The sequence below is a fragment of the Peromyscus maniculatus genome, chromosome 3, assembly GCF_049852395.1.
Source record: "Peromyscus maniculatus bairdii isolate BWxNUB_F1_BW_parent chromosome 3, HU_Pman_BW_mat_3.1, whole genome shotgun sequence".
Taxonomy (NCBI): Eukaryota; Metazoa; Chordata; class Mammalia; order Rodentia; family Cricetidae; genus Peromyscus; species Peromyscus maniculatus.
In genome coordinates, this window is record NC_134854.1 from 6706484 (window position 1) to 6722588 (window position 16105).

Consider the following 16105-nt stretch of genomic DNA (forward strand, 5'->3'; position numbering starts at 1 on the left):
AATAAATTACCTGTCACAAGTTATATGATGCTGTGCACAGTAAAACACTATAACTGAGATCTGTTCTTCACCTTCTGAAGGAAACAACATGGCTGATAGGTCTTTTAAGGGCCTCTCTAGTGCACATTCTCTGCACAAGTGCCACGATTCCATTCCATTCCATTTCATTTCATGCTTCTGTAGATCTAAATGGCACCTGTATCCCTCTATCTGATCATCAGGCTTTTGAAAAATGGACCCCAAAGAAAGATGAATTTCCCTAGGACTATCATGCTAGGAATGGGAAAAGATCATCTCTACAGTCCTAACAACTTGCCAGAACACCTTACAGGATGAGACTCAAATCCAGAAAATGAGGGGTCAATGAAGGGTGGGACCACACATTGACCAGGACTACTTAAAAGTGCGTATCCTTGTTTCTCTATTTAAATTTTAATCTAACTTCAGGTCTGGAAAATGAACTCAGAAGAGACCCTGGATCAATGTTCCTCTTCCCAGTGTGGCCACATTGAATACATCTCAATTTTGTACTTTCTACTTAATTTAAATTAGGCCCTTTTAATTGGCCTAATGAGGACAGAAGGCTAGTCTGGCTTAGAGCATAGACTGTCACCCCTTGCTACATAACATCTCCGCCCTTTAAATATTTATGCTTACCCCTCAGGATACAGCAGTCAGCAATAACACACACCCTATCAAAACACTGATGATTCTGTTGTTTAGACACCATATAGCTTATTGGGAATATGATGGTGGTTATTCATGCTTCTCTGTGGTTTTAGAAGAGTGGGTAGAGGGTCTACCATAGAAAGGAGGGACAGTGAGTCATGGATTTGATTATATCCTGGGGCTACTGCAATTTAAGTATGAAACACAAACTCAGTCTCCCTAAGAGTCTGCCCAAAGATTGTACATGGTAGAGTGCCCCGGGTAAATGCAACCAAGGAGACAAAACCTCAGTCTTGATAATATGCAGCTGAATTTGATTATGACCATGAAATGAGTGACAGACAGAAACTTGCCTAAGTTGAGGCACACATTTTCACTCTATTTTGAATGCTGGTACACTGACAATGTACTTTAAGCTCAACATTCACATTTTAAAAATACTCATTGATTTGTGTGAAAGCCGTTTCTCAAGACAGAAGCTCCTCAGTAAAAGGAGATTGTTTAGATTTGAAGTCACAAGGGCCCTGGTACTTGTGGCTAGACTATACTATTTTTAAAGATATATTGTGCCTGTTAAAACAGAGGTCAGGATGTCAATTTTTGCACTTAGAATTGGCACGAGAATGTCGAACTCTTCCTTGTTGATTTTGCCTCTTGTCAGCAAATAAATTAAAATAAACTAGAGGCCTGAAATAGAAATAATCCTCCTTCCAAGTGTTTCATTTAGAGAATGGCATCCTGTTTGCTTCAGAATATCATGGGCAATTCTGCATATGAATGAATGTGGGAGTAAAAAAGGCAGTGTAAATTAAATACACAAAATAACTTACAATTTCAGCCTTCAGTAATAAATATAAATGACACTTTTCTGTTCAAAGTGTGAAGGGAAAAAGGAAGCTTGCAATACTTTGCCTAAAGTTCTGGAGTTTTATTTAAGTTTGTGACAGCCCATGACAAGTGACATTTTCCTTGTAACAGGATATAGTGTGTCTCCAGGACAATTATTATTTTTCATATAAAGAAAAGTTGACATCATTTGGCTATTAGTGACAGAAGCCAGCCAATCATTCTCAGTGCAATTAGAACTGAAAAAAGGTGTATTTTAAAAGTTTCTGGAATCGCCGGGCGGTGGTGGCGCACGCCTTTAATCCCAGCACTCGGGAGGCAGAGCCAGGCGGATCTCTGTGAGTTCGAGGCCAGCCTGGGCTACCAAGTGAGTCCCAGGAAAGGCGCAAAGCTACACAGAGAAACCCTGTCTCGAAAAACCAAAAAAAAAAAAAAAAAAAAAAAAAAAAAAAAAAAAAAAAAAAAAAAAGTTTCTGGAATCAGGTATCATTCACCTTTGACTAGGCACTGAACTTGGAAAGGTTATAGCTGATGTTCAAAGTAAATATTGCTGATGTGGAAAGTATTAAACGTTATGAAACTTGTTACTTCACAAAGAAAAAGCTATACAGTGACATAATATAATAAAAAGGAACAATAAAGTTCTATTCAGACTTTTAAGTATGTATGTCTTTCATTATGTCACTACTACATCTCATCTTTCAACATTAATGGCCTCCACACACAACCAGTGCTCTCCTCATTTAAAAGGAGTTAGGACTTAGTTAATCTCTGTCCAGGATTTAAAAACAGATATTTACATTGCCGCAACTGAAAGAGTATTTTCAGATATTGTTACTACAAGTCTGACCTATCAATTAATCCTCAGTAATCCAATCACAGGGATCAAATTGATAATAGAAACCTTGACAGGGAGATTTACTCAAGAACACCACATTGAGAAGTGTGACAAAGAGTTACATTGAACTCCAAAGTCAGCCTTTGCAATCCTGAAGTGAAACTAAAGTTTAAATTGAAGGCCAAGAATTTGCATATCTAAACAGTCTGGAGAAGGTGTTGCCTGTAACAAGCTTTCTTGTTGGACTATTTTTGGATACCCAGCCCCCAAATAATGACACGGAGACTTATTATTATTTGTGAAGCCTTGGCCATTAGCTTAGGCTTTTCCCCCAACTAGCTCCTTTAATGTAAATTAACCCATCTTTATTAATCTATGTTCTGTCACATGGCTTTACCTCATTTCCATACTGCCCATCCTGCTTCCTCCATGTCTCGCTGGCAACTCTGCTTGTCTTCTTCCTAGAGTTCTCTGTCCATGGAAGTTCTGTGTAACCTCTTCCTGACTTGCTATTGGCTATTCAGCTCTTTATTACAATCATACCAATTATACTAATCACAGCAACACATCTTCACACACAATGTACAAATACCCTACAATAGTAGCCCTGCCCACCATTTTCCTGTCCTTAATTAGGCTTCAATCTTGTCTTGTAAAATGGTTGACAAGTTGGTTGAAGTGTATGAAATCTCATTCTAGAGTTCTTGCTCTAGCTGGTAACTTTTCTCCTCCCAGCACAAAATACTTGGGCAAAGTCTCATTTATCTGGAGTTTATTATTTCAATAGTTGTATAATCAGATTGAGAAACATAAAATATATTCATTTGCCAGACACAATATACCATCTTTTTAGGAATTGTGAAGCCTGAATACCAACATTGGAAATGTGATGGCAATTCTTTTTTTTTTTTTTTAAATAAAACTTTTATTGATTCTTTGTGGATTTCACATCATGCATTCCAATCCCAATCATCTCCCCATCCCTTCATATCTGCCTGTGCCCTTGCTACCTCTCTGCAAGAAAAAAATAAAATTTAAAAGAAAAATAAAAAACAAGAACAAAAAAACAACAAAAATATCTCTTTGTCGAAGCTCTAGTGACACAGTGATTTGCACAGTTCACCCTTTAGTCCATGCATCTTTACTTGTAAGTGTTCATTGCAATGAGTCATTGGTCTGGTTCAAGGCCTCTGGCTTCTGCCATTCCTTCGATAGTGGAATAGCAATTCTGGTATCTTTCGTATTAATTTTCTCAAACTGTGGAGTCTATAAAATTGACATAATTAAAATACTTGTGTCAGTTTCATCAGGACTAAGTTTTCCAATGCCTTTGATTATAGGTGCTTTCCTGTGACTTGTTCCCACAAATTGACTGTGAGCACAGTGATGTTGTGATGCCTGATATGGTACAATTATCAGCTCCTCTTCAGTCAATTTCCCTTTTTTTCATTAATGCTACTATAATTGCAAATTTGAAGCCATGAATTATAGTTGCCCCAAATTCAGCTCTGCAGTGTCTCTGGGTGATGACACTTATTTTTGTATTTTCTTCCTATTGATAGAGACAATACTGTTCTTTGATACGGATGAACAATGTTGTTAATCCTCTGAGGTTTGAAGATTATCACAATCCTACTGTTCATTACTCATACTGACATACACAAAGTGAATAATAGAAAGAAACTGAAGTAATGGGCTACAAATCAATTATACATACATTGAAAATTAGACACAAAGTTATCAATGTAGAATTGCTATAAACAGAGATAATAGCTGGGACTGGAGAAGTGAGAACCTAATGAATACTGGCAATCATAGTCATTCAATATAGCATACTGAGGTCTGGTATTTAAGCAGAACTATTTCTTGCACTGTCCAAATTGAAAAGAAACACATTCACTGTGATCAGAATTTTCATAGTTGAATGTCTTAAAAGAAAAAAAAACACTGTTAGGGAGAGACTCCTTTTTGCCTAGATGAATGTTCTAATTTTAATTGTCACTAAATGCTAATTAAAGATATGCACATTACTAAGAGTACTGACAGAATAGGGCAACATATCATTATTTTAGGGCAACAAATTTTTGATGCGGCTACAATGAGCGTTAGTGTATATTTGTTACTCAGACTACATCTAAAAAACTAACTGACAGTCCCCCAGTCTCATCCCCAGCTCTGTAGCAGACCACCTGCTACAGAGAGGTCTGTATCTAAGACCTCTCAATCCCATTTCTAACAGAAAACAAAGATCCACATCTCCAACTTTCCTTCCCTCCACTCATCCCTTTATCCTAGCCCTAATAACAGAGTCAGTACTAGGCTACCTTAAAATTTTCTCTGCCAATGTCATTAATTCAAAACTCTTCAATTTAGCTTGAAGAACATTTTTAGGACAAGGGCATAAAGCAGCCACATTCATTGCCAAAATATTACAAGAATGGTCACTAGGTCACTTATTAATATTTTTCTCTACTGAAACTTATTGGGTTGGGTTGTATCAGTTCAAATTGCCCTCAGCAGAACTCTTCATTCTCCTGTGTGGATGGCCCAGTAAGCCCCACTAAAAGTGTTCAACCACTGTTCTAGTTCAAAGTAACAACATATTCCACACTTTCCCAATAAGCAGCATGGCTAGCCCTGTCACAGCAATACCACAATCCCTGACACCAACATCTGTCTTAGTCACCATTCTACTGCTGTGAAGAGACATCATGAGCAACACAACTCTTATGCAAGAAAATATTTAATTGAGAGCTTGCTTGCAATTTCAAAGGTTTAGTCCATTATCATCTTGGTGATGAGCATAGTGGCATGAAGACAGTCTCTGGAACTGTAGGTGAGAGCTACATCATGATTTGTAGGCAGAGAGAGCCTAGGCCAGGCATGGGTTTTTGAAACCTCAAATCCCACCCCTAGTGACATACTTCCTCCATCAAAGCCACACCTACTTCACCAGTGCCATATCTCCTAACCCTTCTAATTCTTTCAAATAATGCCAATTCCTGGTGACTAAGAATTCAAATATATAAGTCTATGGAGATTATAATTATTCAAGCCACCACACCTAAATACAGTTCTTTCAACAATTAAACATTTCAATTCTTCTTTTTTTGAGTAGGACTGATTGAGCTTCTGTAGCTATGTTAAGGAAATGTAAAATACACAAGGAAGAAAGACTGTTATAACAAAGCTGTCATCTAATATTGTTTTAATATTATCTTGTTTCTCCATATGTAAAATTAGAGCATATCAAATTACTTCATGTGGAAATGAAGACTATATTATTTTCTTAGAAGAGTAAAAAAAATTTATTACTAGCCAATTATAAAATTTTATGTATTATTTATCTAAGGGTATGCTTATATAATATTCATTATTATCCATTTCTTACAGTGAATTGTATGAGTACAAAAAATGAGGTCACTAAAATACTATGTTTAAATTATTAAGGCAAAAATGTGGCTATAATTTATCAAAGACTAGGCTAATTGATGTTGACAATTTTTCAAATAATGAATTCTTGCTTTTGCAAGAGTTTCTTAAAATCTCAAAATCAATGTCATGGTTAACATTAGGAGCAGCAACAATTTTTGCTTATTATTTAATTTCTGGCTTTGTGCTCAACTGTGTGTGTGTGTGTTAAAATAATCCTATAATGTGAAATCACTATTAGCCCTTTCCATTACAACATGAGAAAATTAAGATTTGCCCAGAGTCACACAATCATGAAGGACCAAAGCTGGATTTTAATCATAGACTGATTCTAGTCATATCGAGAGATTACTGAGCCTCCATGAGTCAGGATCTGAGTTTTCATCGTGTCTTCATTGCTGGCTGACAGGTGATATCTATGCTTTTGTAGACACAGAGCCAAGGAAATCAACGACATGAGTTTGCTTCAAGGAATTGTTACCACCCCTCAACGAAACTGTTGGAGATGAACCTGATGATAAGTCCAGAGCTTCCTCCAAGAGGCTTTGTATTTATTCACATGCTTAGGGGAAACCTTTAATTTTTATGTCAAGACTGAGTAGATAATTTAGTCTTTACAATCCCAAATCTAGATACTAGACATTAAATAGTTTAATTGAAATATAAATTTATTAAGCCTACCATTTAGGCTGTCATAAAATGTTAGCTATAAAGGATTTCACCTCTACTCCCAGGTTATTGAGTAATTGACCTATTTGAATGAAATTATTAAGCATAGTCCTTTTGAAGAATGTAGTCAAAATTATTATATGAAATTATCCAAGTGATAATGTTAGGCTATTGTTCCATTATTCATTTTCTTGTCAAGCAATTACATACTTTAACCAATTTATTAAACAATCTATAATCAGTAGACTACACAAAAGAAATAATTTTAGATTTTTTCTAATCATTGTTTTTGACCATATTGATGAATTTCACTTGCTCTTTTCTTAATTCCTAAATGACACCTTAGGAAAATCACGTTTAATTTCTTTCAATTTGCATAAATTCCAGTCCTGTTTAAAATATCTAAGAATTCTAGTCCTATACCACTCAAAGTTATAATACTCCTGCTCAAGTTTATGCTCATATAACTGCCATGCCAAGGACTCCTCCTTAAGTCAGTCAAATGCCTTTTCTCCATATATTCTTTATTAACTTATTATTACCTTGCATGCATGTATGATGTGTGTGCATGGGCTCATTATTCTCCTTTCACCTTTCACGAGTTTCCAGATTCAAACTCAGGTGGTCAGGCTGTCACTGAAAGTGCTTCTACCTACTGAACCATCTTATCAGCTCTTATCTTCTTGTCTAATAGGACAGACTGGAGAAGAGCCACCAATAAAGAGGACTTCTCAGTACCTCTGGCAGTACACTTTGTTTGGTAAATTTCAAAATCTTGAGTTCCTTTGTAACTGCTATGAGAAGAACATAAAGGGTCCCCAATGGCACGGTTCACCATCTTGGAAGCATAACAACACCTCATCTTGAATACTGCTCTTTCCAATGTCACAGCAACCAACAGTTTACAAACAGGAATTGCATGATTTACCAATGATACTGAAGCTGAACTCATGAAGACCTCTCTGACATGCTGATTTTTCCATGTCTATCCAGTCTATGCTGAAATAATCACTGAAGAGAAAGTGCAATTCTTTCTCTAAAAAAAAAATAAATATGTGACCTAAAGTGCTGCTCCCCACCCTGACCTCTCCAGAAATTTAGAAGTAAATATATTTATTTACACACACACACACACACACACACACACACACACACACACACACACACACTTAAAAAGAAGCCATTGATTTTAAAGAGAGCAAGTAGTGCTGTGGGATAATGCTTTTGTACACTGGTTTAATAAAACACTGATTGGCCACTATCGAGGCAGGAAGTATAGGTGGGGTAAGCAGACAAGAAGAATTCTGGGAAGAGGAAGAGTTGAGTCAGGAGCCGCCAGCCAGACACAGAGGAAATAAGATGACAAGGCAGACTGAGAAAAGGTACCAAGCCACATGGCTAAATGTATGTTAAGAAATGGGTAAATTTAATTTGTAATAGCTTTTAATGGCTGAGTTATCCCTCCAGCCCATGGGAGACCTTGATTTGGAGGATGTTGGGATGAGGGGTGGCTTGGGAGAGAGGGCTGAGGGGTGGGAGGATGGAGATGGTAGGATCTGTGGGTGGTATGTAGGGTGAGTAGAAAATTTCTTAATAAAAAAATGAAAAAAAATGATGTAAGATCTAGCTAGAGAGAAACCTGAGCCATTAAGCCATATAGTTTGAAAATAATACAAGCCTCTTCATATTTATTTGGGTCTGAGTGGCTGCAGGAGCAGGCAGGACACAAGAAAACTTCCAGCTCTAAAGTAGGGTAGATGGGAGGGCTTGGACGGTGGGAAGGGAAGAAAGAAATGATATATTTATATTACAATCTCAAAAATTATTTTTAAAAAAGCATTAAACAGGTTTTCCTTTTGTTATATTTTACTATAGGCATATAAATTATATGGCTAGGTGAGGAAGAGGAAAAACAGAAGAGAAGATTATTTTCTTGACTTGAATTCAGCCATTTCCTACTAAGTTCTTAACATGTCTGACTTGCCTGTTTGCATCTGCTATAACCATGTGTTTGATATGTGACTTTAATTGAAATTAATATGAGACCATCTAAATGAGCTTTTTTAGCTTTCAGATGCATATATCAAGTCTATTCTATTCTTAACAGTTTAATCTGACATTTTATTATATTAATGTTATCACTAAGCTATAATTTAAAAATATTATTGTAGAAATATTGATAAAAGGATATAAAATTTCAATTATAGAATAACTTCATGGGAGCTATTTTGTGCTATGGCAGCTTTAATTAACAGCAAGGTATTATATAATGAAATATTGATAAGAGAGGAGAATTTCAGTAACCTTACCACACAAAAATGGTAAGTATGTTAGAGAACATACATGGTAATTAATTTGATTTCACCATTTCACAATGGATACATATGTCAAAATATCATGCCATAAACTGTGAATGTATCAAATTTTATTTCTCAAGTTGAAAGATAACTATTATTGGCTCATGCAATTAAAATTTATTTTCTACATCATTAAATATTTTCCAGACTGATGCAATATCATCTGATGTTTGATAATATGAATGTGCTATAAAACAATTAGTGTGTCATATACTTATTAGGCTTCTATACATATTCGATTATAATAGTGTTACAAAGACAATAGCACCAGAGAGTTTAGGCTCAAATCTTTCTGTGCATACTCACCTACTTTTTGCAAACGTTTTTCACTGGTGTTACTGGTATTGAATATAGTTACCTTTGAAAATGCCATTAATATATGCTATTGAATAATGCTCCTGAAATATATATTATTTATATACTTATTAATATCTGTGAAAGTACCCATATTACCACTCAGGAATATATAGCATTATACTTCTGAGATGTACTTAATAAATACAAAGGTAAAATACAGAACCATTGTGGTGATATATTGTGTACCCTAATAAACTTGCCTGAGGATCAGAGGACAAAGTCAGCCACTAGATCAGATACAGAGCCGGGCAGTGGTGGCACACACCTTTAATCCCAGCCCTTGAGATCTTATGCCTTTGCTTGGGAAGCACACATGCCTTTAATCCCAGGAAGCAATATGACATGACACAGAAAGGTACATAGGCATGAGGAAACAGGAACTCTCTTTAGGCTGAGGATTTTGTAGAGATAGCACCTGGGAGGCAGAGGCAGGTAGATCTCTATGAGTTTGAGGCCATCCTGGGCTAAAGAGTAAGTTCCAGAACAGGCTCAAAAAAAGAAAAATCTAGTGGCAGGCTATTCTGCTTCTCTGATCTTTCAGCTTTCACTCTGATATCTGGCTCTGAGTTTTTTATTAAAAGATCATCTAAGAGTCGAACAACAAACCATTTTTATTTTAACTTCAGTTTCTTTGATTAATGATACAATAGTATTATTATGTACTACTAATAGATCAATTGCCTTCTTCTGGCCATTTTTCTATTTAGGGAGAAAAATTTAATTTTTTTATTATTTATTTATTTATTGACTCCAGGTTGGTTTTCAACTACTTGCTACATTCAATTGATGATCTAAGAACAAGGCTTTCATATTTCCTGTCAACTGTTACAGCTGATAATAATTGTGAAGTACTTGCTTTTATATGTTCTTTTTTCTTGGTTTTTGAGACAGTCTCATGTAGCTAAGGCTGGCCTCAAGTTCTCTATATAGCCTAGGCTAATCTTGAACTACTGATCCTCCTGCTTCCAACTCTCAACTACTGAGATTATAGGCATGCACTAGTACACAAAACTTCACTTTGAAATTCTATGACCTTTCACTTATAAACCATTTAGATTAGATTAAATGTAGGAAAAAATCACTAGGCCCTACCATTAGATCAATGGTTCTCAATCTTCCTGATGCTGTGACTCTTTAATACAGGTCTTCATGTTGTGATGACACCCCAACCAAAATTGTTTTTGTTGTTATGTAATAACTGTAATTTTGTGACTGTTGTGGAAAATAATGTAAATATCTGTGTTTTCTGATGATCTTAGACAACCCCTGTAGAAAGGTTAGTTGACCCCAAAAGGGGTTACAACCTTCAGACTGAGAACCGCTGCTCTAGATGAAGTGCTATGGGCAATTAATGGCTGCTGAGAGGTGGAATCAATCTTCTCCAGGAGTGAGGTCCTGATAGCTCATCCAATCCAAAGTGGTCATCCTTAAGCACACACACATACACACACACACACACACACACACACACACACACACACACACACACATATATGTATATATTTATGAGCAACTCTCAGTAGACTAGGCAAGCTACATATACACATGTGTATACATAAATACATCTAAGTGTGTATATGTGTGTCTAGCAATAATCATTAAAGAAGATGGCATGAATCTGAGAGTGGGTGGGGGAGGCATGGAGGAGTTGGAGAGGAAGAGATGGGGGGTAGCAGTGGAAATGATGTAAATACAGTTCTCCCATAGGAAATTCTCAAAAAATCAACATAACAGAAATGTTTAAGTCTTTATTATTTTATTTTATTTTTTATTTCCAATGTGTACTTAAAAATCTAGTGTTTATAAAAGTGGACTTTCCATGCAGGTATAAGTAAGGGTGTGATATAATACACACACACACACACACACACACACACACGCACGCACGCACGCACGCACACACACACACACACACACACGTATTCAAAGACTCTTGCTTCCATACTTTATGTAACTTTATATTCCAATATTAGCCCAAATTAGACTTGTTATCTAGGGTTACACAGAGAAATCTTGTCTCAAAAAACAATAAAAACAAACAAAGCAATCTTTGTTATCTAATTTTATATTGTTAAATAACCTGAATCTTCATGACAACAACAGTCAATAATGTAAGATACCCTAATTCTTTTTGACAGTTGAAAATTACAAAGTTTGGCTTCTAAACTATTAGCTGAGCCAATTCTTTGTGAACAATAGAATAATTGAGAAATTCTGAATAGAAATTCAAATTTTACTAAAGTATAAAAATGTTACACATTTGCCAAAATTTCAGCCAATTTGTGGCATCATGCATTTTACACAAAAGCTGCAACCTGCCGCTAATGAAAACTCCTGTGATTGTTTGAAAACAAATCTCATTTTTGCATACTACACTCTGCTCAGCTCTCCTACTCCAATATTATATGCATGTATACCCTAGACAATTCTTCTTCCATACTCATTAGGACACACAGGGGGACAAAACACAAGACAACCAGAGGCTAAACAGCAGCCAAATCGCTCACACAGGGTTTCCCAACATCAGAAGTCTCTAAAATGTAAGAAAATCCATAAAGGACCAGAACAGAAGGGCACTGCATAAGAGGTAGAAGGTCAGTATTGGTGAAATTATTAAGGCCACTCCACTTAGTTAAAAGGAAGATTTATTTAGTGGGTAACTTACAAAAAGGGAAAGGTAGGTCGCAGGGTCTAGGGAAGGTGTATCTCAATCCAGCGGTGTTCTCTGGAGCCTCCAGCATTCAGTGTCCCGGCATCCAGAGAGTGCTGGCCCATCCAGCTCTGGAGTCTCCAGGTGCCTCCCCTGGCCCTGCCTTGTAGGCGTGACAGTTGCCAGAGTCTCAATGGGGGTTGGAACTTCCAGATCCAAGCTGGAATGGCTACCCACTACAGGTCAGACTCTTTCCTGATTGGTAGTTACAAGCATCAGGGCGTTAAAACCACGCAGCCAGCATGGGAGAAAATGTTCTACACAAGACAAAGAAGCAGGCTGGTAACACTGCTAAAATCTACACCTTAATTTAATTGCCTAGAAAATTAGACAAAGTGATAATTCAACCCTGAACTATAAAATCTGAATTTCACCAGTAGGAAAAGTTTATATATATATATATATATATATATATATATATATATATATATATATATATATATAACAATAATCCGTTCTATATGCTGTCTTGCTTTGCTTAGCTAATATATGTCCCTGTCTATTTAACTATTGGAATTGGTAACCTTGTTCATAGCTATTTTCTCATATCAATAAGCAAAATAATAATAAAAGCAGAGAATAATATTTGTATATAGCTGTCTTATGTATGTTGTTTATTTCAGGAGTTGATATTTGCAGAATATTCATAAGGAAAGAATAGCCTTTTGAAGAAATACAGCAAAGATTATCTATGTTTGAGAAAAACAGGTTTTCTTTTTTAGTTTATTTTTCCTGAAATATCCAACATAAACACATCCTGTGTGATAATATGTATGATTCTAACTATTATTGGATTTATGTAAAGAATGTTGTTTTTATTTTATCAGTTTCATTTAAAGAAAGAAAATGACACATTATTTAGGAATACAAAATTAGGCGTTGCACCTGGAGAATTGATTCAACACTTTAGAGAACTCAGGTTTGATTCTCAGAGCCCACATGACAACTCATAAGTGTCTGTAACTCCAGTTCCAGAGGGATCTGACACCCTCTTCTGTTTTCTCAGGCACCAGGCTGCAAGTAGTATGTAGACACAAATACAGACAAAACATCTATATACATACGATAATTAGATACTTTGTAAGTAAATTTTTAGCAGAATAGTAAGTTTTAAGTCAAAATTTATAGTTCTTAGACTTAAATGAAGAGTTTTGCTCTTCCATTTTTGCTCCTTTATTATATTAATTATATATTCTATTTATTTGATTAGATTTCAATTATTAGATTCAACTTCATTTTAAAGTCCTTAGCTGAATGAATTATATTGTTTCCCATTAACACATGCAGTAACATGAAAGAACACTGTATAAATAATATAACACTATGAAACTGATATAGAATTAGTATTATATAGCCCACATCCATTTAATGTTATTCAGTTTATTCTAATTTAAGCACAATATCTTAAACATTAGTAAAATTCAATTGAACCATGACTCTATTTCCTGATTTTTTTTTTGTTAAATAAATGTCCCATAAACATTAGGAACTGTTAGTCATTTTAAGGAAGAATAAGGCAAGATTTTCAATTGTTTAACCTCAGGGAAAGGAAAGCTAGATTCAGTTTATTTAATCCTGTTCATGCTAGTGAGGAAGCTTTCCTGCAAAGACCCTTAGAAAATAGCAGCTGTTGCACTGCACTTACCTGTACCTTTCATTTTACCTACCTGGTTATATTAACTCATAGTCCATGAAAAAGAAAAGGAAGGGAAATCAAACAAACAAAAACACTGGCATCATAAATAAATTAAAGATGAAATTATTAGTATTAATAATTAATTAGTATTAATAAAATTGTAATGTTTTCATTAAAAAGATACAAAATGATCAATTTATAAAAAAAAGTGTGATACAGACCATGTAAGTAATAATCTTGAATTTATGAACCAGGTAATTTCAAATCTTTTTATGAACATCAACATTAATACAATTGCATTTATGATAAAAAATAGAGGTGGGCCAGAGTTATATACCCAAAGGATGCTTCATCCTACCACAGAGATATTTGTTCAACCATGTTCATTGCTGCCCTATTTACAATAGCCAGAAATCAGAAGCAATCTAGATGTAGATTGCTCAACAATAGAATGGATAAAGAAAATGTGGTAGATTTATACAATGGAGTACTATTCAGCCATTAAAATAAATGACACCATGAAATTTGCAGGCAAATGGCTAGAACTAGGTAAAATCATCCTGAGGGAGGTAACCTAGACTCAGGAAGATGAATATGGTATGTATTCACTTATATGTGGCTATTATCTGAGAAGGCAGTGATAACCAAGCTACAAATATGGAACTACAGAAGGTAGGTGTAGAGTAAGAGACTAGAGGGAACAACAGATAGTTCTTGTTGGGGAAGGAAAAAAAGAATGAATAGCTATGGATAGAAAGGAGAATGCTGTAAAGGAGGATTACATGGAGAGAGGAATAGAGGAAAAGTTTGTGGAATGGAATACACAAAATTCTAACACAGTAGACTCTTTAAGAAAAGTATACATATATGAAGGCAACCTAAATGAAATTGCTAAATAATGTAGAAGACAGAATCCCAAATGGACATCTCTTGTCACACAATGAAGCTTCCAGTACCAGGACTGGGTTACATCTAACAGAGTTGTTGGCAGAAGGGGCCCCATGGGAATCTTCAAACAACCTAGCCTGTTGCTAATATCATAGGTTGCTCTGCACAAACAGGCAATGAGGCCCCACTGTTGAAAACATCTACACAGCTCATTAAAGATAGAGATATGGAGTTGGGAGCTACACAGAGCTTCATTGCTAAGTTCTATCATCTTTGGTAAAGGAAGGAACTCTGACAATGACAGCACAAGACTTGTGTGAATAACCAACCAATATCTGATTTGACTTAAGTCCTAGTGCATGAGGTGGAACCCATGCTCGACAGTGCTTGGGTGACCAAGAACCTGTGACTAGATAGCTCAGGGACCTAGAATAAAACAAAAATAATACTGGTCTGAAAAAATTAATATAATGATAAAATAACCCCTAATGTCATTCTGCTATCCTCATGGATCACTACCTTGTTTAGCCGCCATCAGAGAAGTTTCCTCCTGCAGCAGATGGGAACAAAAATAGATACCCACAACCAGGCATTACACAGAGAGTGAAGAGACCTTGAAACACTAAACCATAAATGGAATATCTCCATCATATCTCTCCGCTCAGAGTTCAGGGAACACAGCAGAAGTGGAAACAAAGAGTAAAAGAGGCAGAGGAGATGGAGGATACCAAGAAAGCAAGGCCATTTAAATCAGTATAATAAAAATTCTTATGAACTCACAGAGACTGAAGCAGCATGCACAGTGCCTTCAACCAGGCCCTCTGTATATATTTATATTATAGCTTAGTTTAGTGTTTTTCTAGGGTACATGAGTACACAAACAAGTGGGTCTCTCTTGGATTCTTTTCCTTCTATTGGTTTATCTTGCTCAACTTTGATGTGATAATTTTTGTTTTATCATTTTTTATTCTTATATATAAAAATGAATGAATGGATGGATTAATTAATTGATACAAACCTAGCCACTAGGGTAAATGTTAACAACTAACTATCATTTATACCTGCTGGGAAAGGGAAAATCAGTTTTCTCCAATATATTGACACAGGATGTCAACCACTCCAGAACAGGCTTCATGTTCAGTAGTAATTGGCCAGCATATAATTGGACTCAATCTTCGTGTGTGTGTGTGTGTGTGTGTGTGTGTGTGTGTGTGTTTATTTTATTACAGTTTGGTGATTTTTACTTTTGTTTTTATTTATTTTTTGTTATGTAGTTTTATTGTTTATTTATTTTTTGTTTTGCAGTTGTTTTTGTTGTATTGGGTTTTTGTTCTGCAAAGTGCAGGATTCCTTGTAGTTGGACTTTCTTTTTTTTTTTTTTTTTTTTTTTTTTTTTTGGTTTTTCGAGACAGGGTTTCTCTGTGTAGCTTTGTGCCTTTTCCTGGAACTCACTTGGTATTCCAGGCTGGCCTCGAACTCACAGAGATCCACCTGGCTCTGCCTCCCGATTGCTGGGATTAAAGGTGTGTGCCACCACCGCCCGGCGGACTTTCTTTTCAGTTTCTTCATCTGATAGATAAAGGCGAGAACTAAAACCACTCCCATCTGCAAGACAGAAAGCATCATATTTGTCTGCCTCCAGAGTCTACAGAGCTAATCTAAAACCCTAAGCATCATATATTCATTCAGTGCTATTACAAGGG